This window comes from Lactuca sativa, chromosome 1 (assembly GCF_002870075.4).
Source record: "Lactuca sativa cultivar Salinas chromosome 1, Lsat_Salinas_v11, whole genome shotgun sequence".
Lineage (NCBI taxonomy): Eukaryota > Viridiplantae > Streptophyta > Magnoliopsida > Asterales > Asteraceae > Lactuca > Lactuca sativa.
In genome coordinates, this window is record NC_056623.2 from 163,374,474 (window position 1) to 163,384,434 (window position 9,961).

The following is a 9,961-nucleotide window of genomic DNA, read 5'->3' on the forward strand; positions in this document are numbered from 1 at the left end:
AGAGTTGGATGACTTGATCTAAGTTTTTAAAACTAAAATGCAAAAAGAAAAAGAATTTTTTTTTCAAACCAAACTCGGGTTGCCTCCCGAGAAGCGCTTCTTTTTTTTGGAGTCTTGAGCTGGACTCCGTGCCTCCTACGTTGAGTCCTCGGAAGAATCCACCACTAGGATCTTTTGTTCCTTGAATCGCCTCTTGTAAGCTTGAACTCGCCTTTTATATGCCTTCTTTGAATTTTCTTTTTAACTTTCTCCTCTTCTTCAAGCTTGCGTTTTGTGCCCTTAGTTTCTTCCTTGCACCTCATCGCATCCTCCTCCACTTTCACCACCGGCTTTGTCACTCTTGAAGTGACCTCCTCTTCATCACTTGTCATCTCCTCATCCTCTTTGCTCACCCAAGAAGGTGGACTTTTGTAAGCTATGACTTCGACCAAAAATGGAACAGATGCTCTAGGTTTTGTTCTTTTGACTTGATGAACTGCCTTGATCTCTTCTTCCATAAGCTTCTCCAATTCTTCTAGTTCATTGTCTTTGTTAATTGTGAACACCTCTTCTTGAACATGTTCCTTTGGGAAGCCATCTTCTATCCCAAAAACTTCTTTTTCATCTCCAACTCTCAAGGTGAGCTTAGACTCGCGAATATCAACAAGAGCTCCAGCAGTGTTAAGCAATGGCCGGCCAAGGATAATTGGAACATCGGGATCTTCCTTCATATCCATTACTACAAAATCTATTGGAAAAACAAATTTTCCAATTTTTACCAAAATATCCTCCACTGTGCCCCGGGGTTGTGTCACTGAACGGTTCGCCATGTGAATCATCATTTTTGTAGCCTTCATCTTCTGAATTTCCAACTTTTTATAAAATGAAAAAGGCATCAAATTAATGCTAGCCCCAGAATCAGCTAAAGTATTAACCTTCAATTTATTACCAAACTCACACGGAAGAGTGAGACGTCCAGGATCCCCCATCTTCTCTGGTGTCTCCCCAGCACAGCTTTTGAGCTTTGTTCACTTAAAACCACCTTAGACTGCTTCCTTAATTGCTTGCGAGTGTCTATCAAATCTTGCAGTAATTTTTTATGCTCGGGTGTTTTGGATAAGGACTCGACAAAGGGAGTATTAATCGGGATCCCCTTCACATGATTGACAAACTCTCTATGCTCTCACTCCAGTGGACTAAGGGTAGCTTGGGAAGGAAAAGGCAAAGGCGGCTGATAAACCGAACTAACTGTAGAATTTTGTTGTTCATGACGGGCCCACGTCGTGAACATATAAGGTTCACGTCGTGAATTCTAGAACTCAGCAGCTTCATGATTTTCGAGCTTGATCTTCTTCATCTTTTGATCGGGCTTCTGTGGTTCTTCTTCCAATGCTTCCAGGAACTCCGAGATGGCTTCTTCTTCGGTGTCTATGGCCATTACATGAGATTGGGTCTTCGTTTCGGTATTTTTCGGGAATAACTTCTCATGAACTAGAGTGGCTAGTTGACCAAATTGTACTTCAAGGTTATGGATGGAGGCTTGCTGATTCTTTATCAAAGTTTGTTGTTCTAGAATGGCAGAATTAGTGGCATCGTGTCTCTTTTCCGAAGCTTCCATAAATTTCATTAAAATGGTCTCTAGGTCGGGTTTCTTCTCGGCTGGTGGCTGCTCCTTTTGATAAAGGCCTCGACCTGTCTTCCTATACTTCTCTTCTTTTTGCTTCTTATACTCCTCATATGGCAGCCACTCCTTCTTCGGTTTCCTCCAGTCCTCATCAAACTTATCCCCACTAGAGTAGCACACTTGAACCTTTCTGTTCCCATATTCATCTACATTGCAGTCCTTTGTAAAGTGTGGACCATTGCATCTCTCACAACCCACTCTTATGGCATATATCGACTGGTCCATCTGTGTTATCCTGCGGTCCATATTATTCAGCATGGCCATGACCGCTGCTATTTCTTCAGTTTGGGCCCCTCCTCCGCCTTGGATTCCATCTTGCCTTGATGTGCACAAAAGTACTCACTAATTTTAATATTTATAACCTAACAAAATTAACTAACTATGCACTTATAGGTAGTGTACCTAGTCAGATTACAGTATAGCTTGGGTCAGTCGGGTGTCGATCACAGGGAACGGTGTTACTAATTAATTTACTTACTATTAAATTAACCTAATTTTTAACAAGTTGAAAGGGGGTTTTACCTGATTTTACAAGATCAGATGAACTTAAATTCAAATTCAATAATTAAAAACACACACTCTTGTTTAGTTTGAATCCACTTCTCCCTTATGGCTAACTAATGATTACGGATTATTAAGTTGGTTTTTAGTTGTATTAGTAATTTAGTTCTAACTTTACCAATAATTAACTAATTCATGTCAAACCATGTGTGTTCACACATAATTAACACAAAACTAATTATGAATGTAAATATGCTATGTAAGATTTGTTATATAAACGCAATTATGATCACAATACACGTTCTCTAGCACAACTAAGCTTTATTTATTCTAATTACTAACTAAGATTGGTCAATCCTTGCTCTAACAATTCAATGTTCACTAAATCATTAGGTAAACAGGTTCATGCAGTTTAATGGTCACTAAGCTACACAGAACATGCAATCAAGCAATTAGATAAACAAACAGTAGCATGCTAGGTTATACAAATCAAACACAAGCAATTTTTACCAACTAAACTTAATCCATCAACATATAACTATTCATAAGTTTAAAGCTTCATCTAGCTAAACAGGAGTAGCTAGATTCAGCTGCTCATCATAGCAACTAAACCAACACGGCTAAAAATAATGAAAGACATGTTCTTATTTAACCAAAATATAAACCTTTATGCTTTTTGATGTTGAAAACCTTCTTCCAGTACCTTTCTTTCGCACCAAATCGTCTTCTAGAACTCCTTCCTTCTGCCCAAGGGTGCCTCTATTCGTAATGGTTAAGGATTTATATAGTTGCTGATATCCATAAATTCACGTAGTGAATAGTAAGAAATTCACGTCGTGAGTTGTAGATAACCATGCCCGTCAAGGATTCCTTCTTGCCTCGGGTTGTGGTATTCGTGAGAATGATTCACGAATTCTTCAATTAGCTCCTTGACCTCCCTTGGATTTTTCTTTGTCAACGGTCCTTGAGAATCAAGGAGTTGTCTTGTCATCACATTGACCCCATCATAAAAGATTGACATCTCTTGCTGCACATTTAGGTCATGTTGAGGGCAATTTCTGAGCAAGCCCTTGTACCGCTCCCATGCTTCGTATAGTGACTCCCCCGGCTGTTGCTCAAAGTTGGATATTGCCTTCTTGAGTTTGGCTATCTTGGATGGCGGGCAAAACTGGTCCAAGAATTTATCACGCATTTGAGCCCAAGTGGTGATTGTACCCGGTGGGAGTGCTTTTAACCACTCCTTAGCAGCTCCTTTGAAAGTGATGGGAAGCATCCTAAGCAAGACTGTTTTTCTGTTGACATTTAGGACATTGAAGTAGTCCGCAATGTCATTGACTTCATCAAGATGCTTAAAAGCATCCTCATGATCTTTCCCGAAAAATGGGATTTCCTTCAGGGTAGTCAATATGTGTCCCTTCAGCTCGAATGTGACAGTGGCAGGTATTGCGGGTTGGACTAAACCGGGACCCACATCTTCTCGGATCCGCTTCTTGTAAGCTCCCATGGACATTTCTTCAATTGCTGCCATCTCGTTCCTTGGCTCGTTCTCGGGTTCGCTCGTGTGTTCTTCAAATTCCGGCTCGGTATCGTATTCGGACTCGGTTTGGACGGGTGTCTGATCCAAGTGCTCAATATTGCTCTTGTGCCTCGCGGATGAACTTGACTCTCCTGTCTTCTTTCCTGACTTCCTTGAAAAAGCTGACTTCAATTCTTACAAGGGCGTCTTTTTCTTGTGAATTGCAGACTCGGGATCTTCAAGTGGTGGCACCAAGGGTGTGTTTAAGCCTCTGGTCATGAACTCCTACAACTTGCTAAACTAAAAACGTAAAACTGGACTAAAATAAGAAAAACTAAAAACTGAAATCTCAGCTTTCACGCCGTGAGTTTATTAAAACTCACGTCGTGAACTCTGTGACAGAAACATAAAAAAAAATAAACTAAGCTAAGCTAGCAAAAATAAATAACCAATTAACCTTTTTGCAGATTTTATTCCACAAAAGGGGCGATTAATCTAATGCAACTAAATAAACTAATAATCTAAGCCGTTCCCCGGCAACGGCGCCAAAAACTTGATGTGCACAAAAGTACTCACTAATTTTAATATTTATAACCTAACAAACTTAACTAACTATTCACTTATAGGCAGTGTACCTAGTCAGATTACAATATAGCTTGGGTAAGTCGGGTGTCGATCACAGGGAACGGTGTTTTAATTAATTTACTTACTGTTAAACTAACCTAATTTATTAACAAGTTTAAAAGGGGTTTTATCTGGTTTTACAAGATCAGATGAACTTAAATTCAAATTCAGTAATTAAAAACACACACTCTTGTTTAGTTTGAATCCACTTCTCCCTTATGGCTAGCTAATGATTACGGATTATTAAGTTGGTTTTTAGTTGTATTAGTAATTTAGTTCTAACTTTACCAATAATTAACTAATTCATGTCAAACCATGTATGTTCACACATAATTAAACACATAACTAATTATGAATGTAAATATGCTATGTAATATTTGTTGTATAAACGCAATTATGATCACAATACACGTTCTCTAGCACAGCTAAGCTTTATTTATTCTAATTACTAACTAAGATTGGTCAATCCTATCTCTAACAATTCAATGTTCACTAAATCATTAGGTAAACAAGTTCATGCAGTTTAATAGTCACTAAGCTACACAGAACATGCAATCAAGCAATTAGATAAACAAATAATAGCATGCTAGGCTATTCAAATCAAACACAAGCAATTTTTACCAACTAAACTTAATCCATAAATGTATAACTATTCATAAGTTTAAAGCTTCATCTAGCTAAACAAGAGTAGCTAGATTCAGCTGCTCATCATAGCAACACAGCTAAAAATAATGAAAGACATGTTCTTATTTAACTAAAATATAAACCTTTACTCCTTTTGGTGTTGAAAACCTTCTTCCAGAACCTTTCTTTCGCTCCACATCGTCTTCTGGAACTCCTTCCTTCTGCCCAAGGGTGCCTCTATTCGTAATGGTCAAGGATTTATATAGTTGCTGATATCCATAAATTCACGTCGTGAATAGTAAGAAATTCACGTCGTGAGTTGTAGATAACCGTGCCCGTCAAGGATTCCTTCACCCGCATACATATCTTCTAGAACCAACGACTCATGTCCTGAATCCTTTAAGTCTCATGTCGTGAATAATCTTTTTCCAGATTTACTTCACTTTTACTCTTTTAATTCCCAAAGTTTCTTTCTTTAACGCTTTCAGTCCCCTTTTCTTCAAAATGTCTTCTTTTTGGCTGTAAATAACATTTAAGCTCATAAGTACCATTATTCTAAACAAATTACCGACTTTTTAATAAAAATGTACTTAAATATTGCCTAAAAATAAGTATAAATATGGCAATATCAAACCACATGAGACTTGAAATCATTCAAAAATACTCCTCCCATGAGTTTACGGCAGTAAATTCATGGGGGATGTGGCCTCCCAATCGTGAACTCACTTAAAGTGAGTTTTAGGAGAGTAAACTCCCTATCTAAGCCATACACACCCTTAAATGTTACCCGGGACACCCCTAACACTTAATCAAAGTGTTTTTCGCACTTTAGGATGCGTATAATTGTTTAATTAGTATTATATGTACTAATTGTATGAAAACATATGTTATCATATGTTAATAGGTCACTAAGTGTGTTCAAGTCTTTACTTGACACCGAGCACCCAATCGGCACCTTCGTTCGATCCACTTACAACAGGTGAGTTCATACCCCTGAATTAACCTTTTTAAATGTTTTTACATGTTTTATGGGGGGGGGAATACAAGTTAAACATGCCAGTTATCATATCAATCACATGTGACTGATAACCCGCATGCACAAGGATTTATTACACTGTCAACTGTTTTACCAAGTATGATACTATAAATGGTTTTCTAAAATGTATTCACTTGTTCAAATCTCTTACTTATATTGTTTTATCAATGTTTCATTAAAACTTTTTTATGAAAGGTTTCCAAAGGATTTCTAAAGGTTTTCAAACTTATTTTACAAAAGAATACCAAGTCGTGATTTTCTTTAGTATAAAGGTTTTCCAAAGTTTTCATCAAGGTTTTCTTCCATGATTTGATACTCCTACTTGTTAGATACCACTGCTTCGTTATGCTTTTACTTAGTAATACACTTATACTTTTTAAACGCTTCTACTTCGAGAAATACTACTACGTCGTAAGCGTTCCTACTTCATTACCGCTTCTATTTCACGAACCGTTCCTACTTCATTTATCCTACTACTTCGTAAACGCTTATACTTTATTGACACTTACTTCGAGAAACGCTTCTACTTCTTGAAAAACTTCTACTTTGTTAACACTTCTACTTAGTTAAATGCTTCCACATCGTTAAAAGCATGCCTATACTTGTATGGTTATATAAGTGATGTTTAAAGGACTTAGGAAGGCTAGTCACCCTATTTCCTTTTCCTCGTTTGGATGTGGTCTGGTGGGATCGGATATCCATCCGAAGGTCGTTTAATCATTTATTATATATCATATATACATGTATAGACATGAAGGTTTACATCGGTCGGTTTAGTTATGAGTCTCTACTACTAGTCCAACACTTTCATCCGAATTCACTGTTTGGGATACATCTTCAGGACGCGGCCTTCTCCGTTGTCTAGTTGGTAACCAGAGTCTCTTGTAGGGAGAGCGGACATTGTGTGTGTAGATCTATACGGGATTGACACCCCCGCACCCTGACTGCTAGCTACCGTCCATGGCCTACCAAGCTAAGGGGTGATAAATGTCATACTTACATCGACGCTTGTAGGGCGTCAAGTACTCTAGTGTCGATTAGTATGGTTACGAGTATCCCCAAGTTACCTTATAATTCATGGTCTTAAGGTAACTGTATTTAACACTGTATGCTGGAAACACAATCTTAGAATTACACTGTTTTAGACCTTGTCAGCTGTATCTTTTATTTGATATTGAGTAGGGTCTGTATTCACTATTTTAGACCGTGCTAGCTGTATCTTTCATTTGATACTATCTAGGGTCTGCATTCACTGTTTTAGACCTTTCTAGCTGTATCTTTCATTTGATACCGTCTGGGATTTGTGTCTCCTTTTGTTAGACTGAGCTAGGCGTGTCGTTCAGTCGATACTCTCCTAGAGTCTATGATTCCTTTTGCCTTAGTCAGCAGTCTTCACTATTGAGGCATATGTTATTTTCCCTGATAATCTCCTACTTTCTTTAAAAATCAAATGCCACACTTTGATAATGATAGTGTTAAGGGAAAAATTACTTTTTATAACATAACTCCGTCCAGTCTTGGTAGAAGACTGCTTTTCATAAAGAAAATATAAGATTTTCTGGAAAGGACTCTTGTAACATCCCGAAATATCAAGAGTAGAGTTGAAGGGATAAAAGAGTAAATTGGGAAAGAGTGACTCGGCGAGTCCATGGATGGATTCGGCGAGTGGAGTCGCGACTGGGTCGCGTGCTAAGTAGCCGACTCGGCGAGTCAGTGAGGAGGACTCGGCGAGTAGGCGCTGAGTGGAGAAAACCCTAATTCTCGGGGTTGAGCCCTATATAAAGAACATTATGTCTCCTTTTCAGCCTCCTTATCACCCCTTGAGTCCCAGAAACCCTAATTTCGAGGAGAAACACCATGGTTGAGCAAATTGGAGCTTGGAGAGGTGATTGTTGAAGAGATCCTAGAAAAGAAGAGGCTTGGAGCAAGGGGCTTTGCTTGGAATTGAGTTTCATTGCAGTTGGGGCGTCCTCTTGGAGGTAATATCTCGTTTTTGAGCTGCTATTTCTTTAATGCATCATTTTGGGGGTGTTAGAGACCATATCCTTGGAAGTATTAGAGTCAAGAGGTTAGATCTGAGGTTTCTACCTCATATCTGGAAGGGAGAAGGATCAGAGAGCATGAAAGTCCCTATTTGTGAGTGATTGATGTAGCTATTTTGTCCCAAACCCAAACCCTAGAGTGAAAATGCATAGATCTCTTTGGATTCACGTAAAGTTTGCCACTTTACGTGATGGATGGGTTGTAGGAGGCTAGATCTATGTTTTGGATCAATTGCATGGCCTGGAGTGCTTCTGTATGGATTCAGACCGGTGGTACTCGGCTAGTCACATGGGTGGACTCGACGAGTTGCTTGAAGATAAGCTGGAGCTCAACGAGTTGGAAGAACAACTCGGCGAGTTGGATGAAGATGGCCTGGAACTCGGCGAGTAGGTTGAAGATAGCCTTAAACTCGGCGAGTCTGTTGTTGGACTCGGCGAGTCTTGTCGAAGAGTCCCAATATCTTCTGGTCGAGTTGAGAATCAGCGAGTCAAGGGATGACTCGGTGAGTTGTGTGCGAGTGGACTTAGAGTTGTTGGACTCGGCGAGTCTCGGGGTGACTCGGTGAGTTAGGTCGCGGATTGAGTGAAGTTCTGATTATGGGAACTCAGCGAGTCATAGAGTTGACTCGGCGAGTAGGGTCAGTCAGGGGTTGACTTTGACTGAGGACTTGATTTTGACCAAGGGTTGACCGTTGACTTTTAGGGTTTGGTCGGCGATGTGGCCTTTGGGCCAAGAGAGGGGTAAAATTGTCTTTTACCCTTAAGAGGGTGCCATTAGAGGATTGATTCTAGTCTCGAGAGTTATATTCATGAGAGTATTGGCCATACGTGTTAGGCGGTGGCGAGTTCGAGATTTAAGTGTGGGGATATCTGCTTTCTACTTGCCAGGTGAGTCTCCTCACTATACTTTACCTTGAGTAGGTAACCAGAGTTATGTGACAGAGTATTTGTATGCTATGTATGCTATGTGTTGTACTGCATTATTTCTATGTGATTTATGTTGTGCATGTTGCAGAGTTGGAACCGAAGGGGTCCTAGAGTTAGAACCGGAAGGTTCACAGAGTTAGAACCTGAGGGTTCACAGAGTTTGGGTGCACGGACCCATAGAGTTATAGCCTCGAGTGGCTTATATGTGTTATGTGTGTGGTATTTTGGGGAACTCACTAAGCTTCGTGCTTACAGTGTTTTGTGTGATGTTTTGCATGTTTCTTTCAGTATCACGGGACGGCACCGGCTTGATTGTACACACCAGAGAAAGTGTCATGTTTTGGAGGATCCTGGTTTTCTATACAAGCGAAAATGGAGTTATGTTTTGTAAATAAGATTTTTAAACAAGTGTTTCTAAGAATTAAAACGTTTATTTTAAATGAAAATTTTGTTTGAAATTTTCGGTGTTACAAGTTGGTATCTGAGTCGTGGTTTGAGGGATTCGGATGCGCCTTCGGGTAATTCTGGACTCAAACTGAGGAAGTAAGAAAAGTTTTCAAAGAAATAATTTTCCAAAGCGAATAAGAGTTTAAAGAGAAAACAAGAAAGAGCAGTGTGTACAATCAGCTAGAGCCCAAACGGTGATTTCCCAAAATACCCTTACTTTTGTGTTATGAGATATTATGATGCACTTTATGAGATATTATTGCATGCTAGAGACAGGCTAGGTATTTCATATATTAGGACTAGAGTGGCCTGATTTGTGATGCCTTAGCCTAGGAATTGCTGTGATATGCGATGTGCTTTTGAGTATGTGATGAGTGAGAATATTTGATTGGAATCCTTTAGGGGATTTGAGTAGAGGAGTAATCTAGGGGAGATACCTAGATGAGTACTGTGGTACTTGGAGAAAGAATAGTTAGAGCCCGCGAGGGGAAGAGTTGCAGAGTTCGGTGGTACTTCCGAGGATGAGCAGAGCAAGCGGAGTTATCACCCAGAGTAAGTCATATATATTCTTCGATGCTCGA

At 39.5% G+C, this 9,961-nt stretch overlaps 1 non-coding gene across 1 annotated transcript; it reads left to right on the forward strand.

Moving 5' to 3' along the window:
- The first annotated feature begins 3,201 nt into the window (after nucleotides 1–3,201).
- LOC111908311 (small nucleolar RNA R71) lies at nucleotides 3,202–3,308 on the forward strand. Its single transcript, XR_002855835.2, has one exon. It is a non-coding gene; the product is annotated as a small nucleolar RNA R71 (small nucleolar RNA).
- Nucleotides 3,309–9,961: the final 6,653 nt, after the last annotated feature.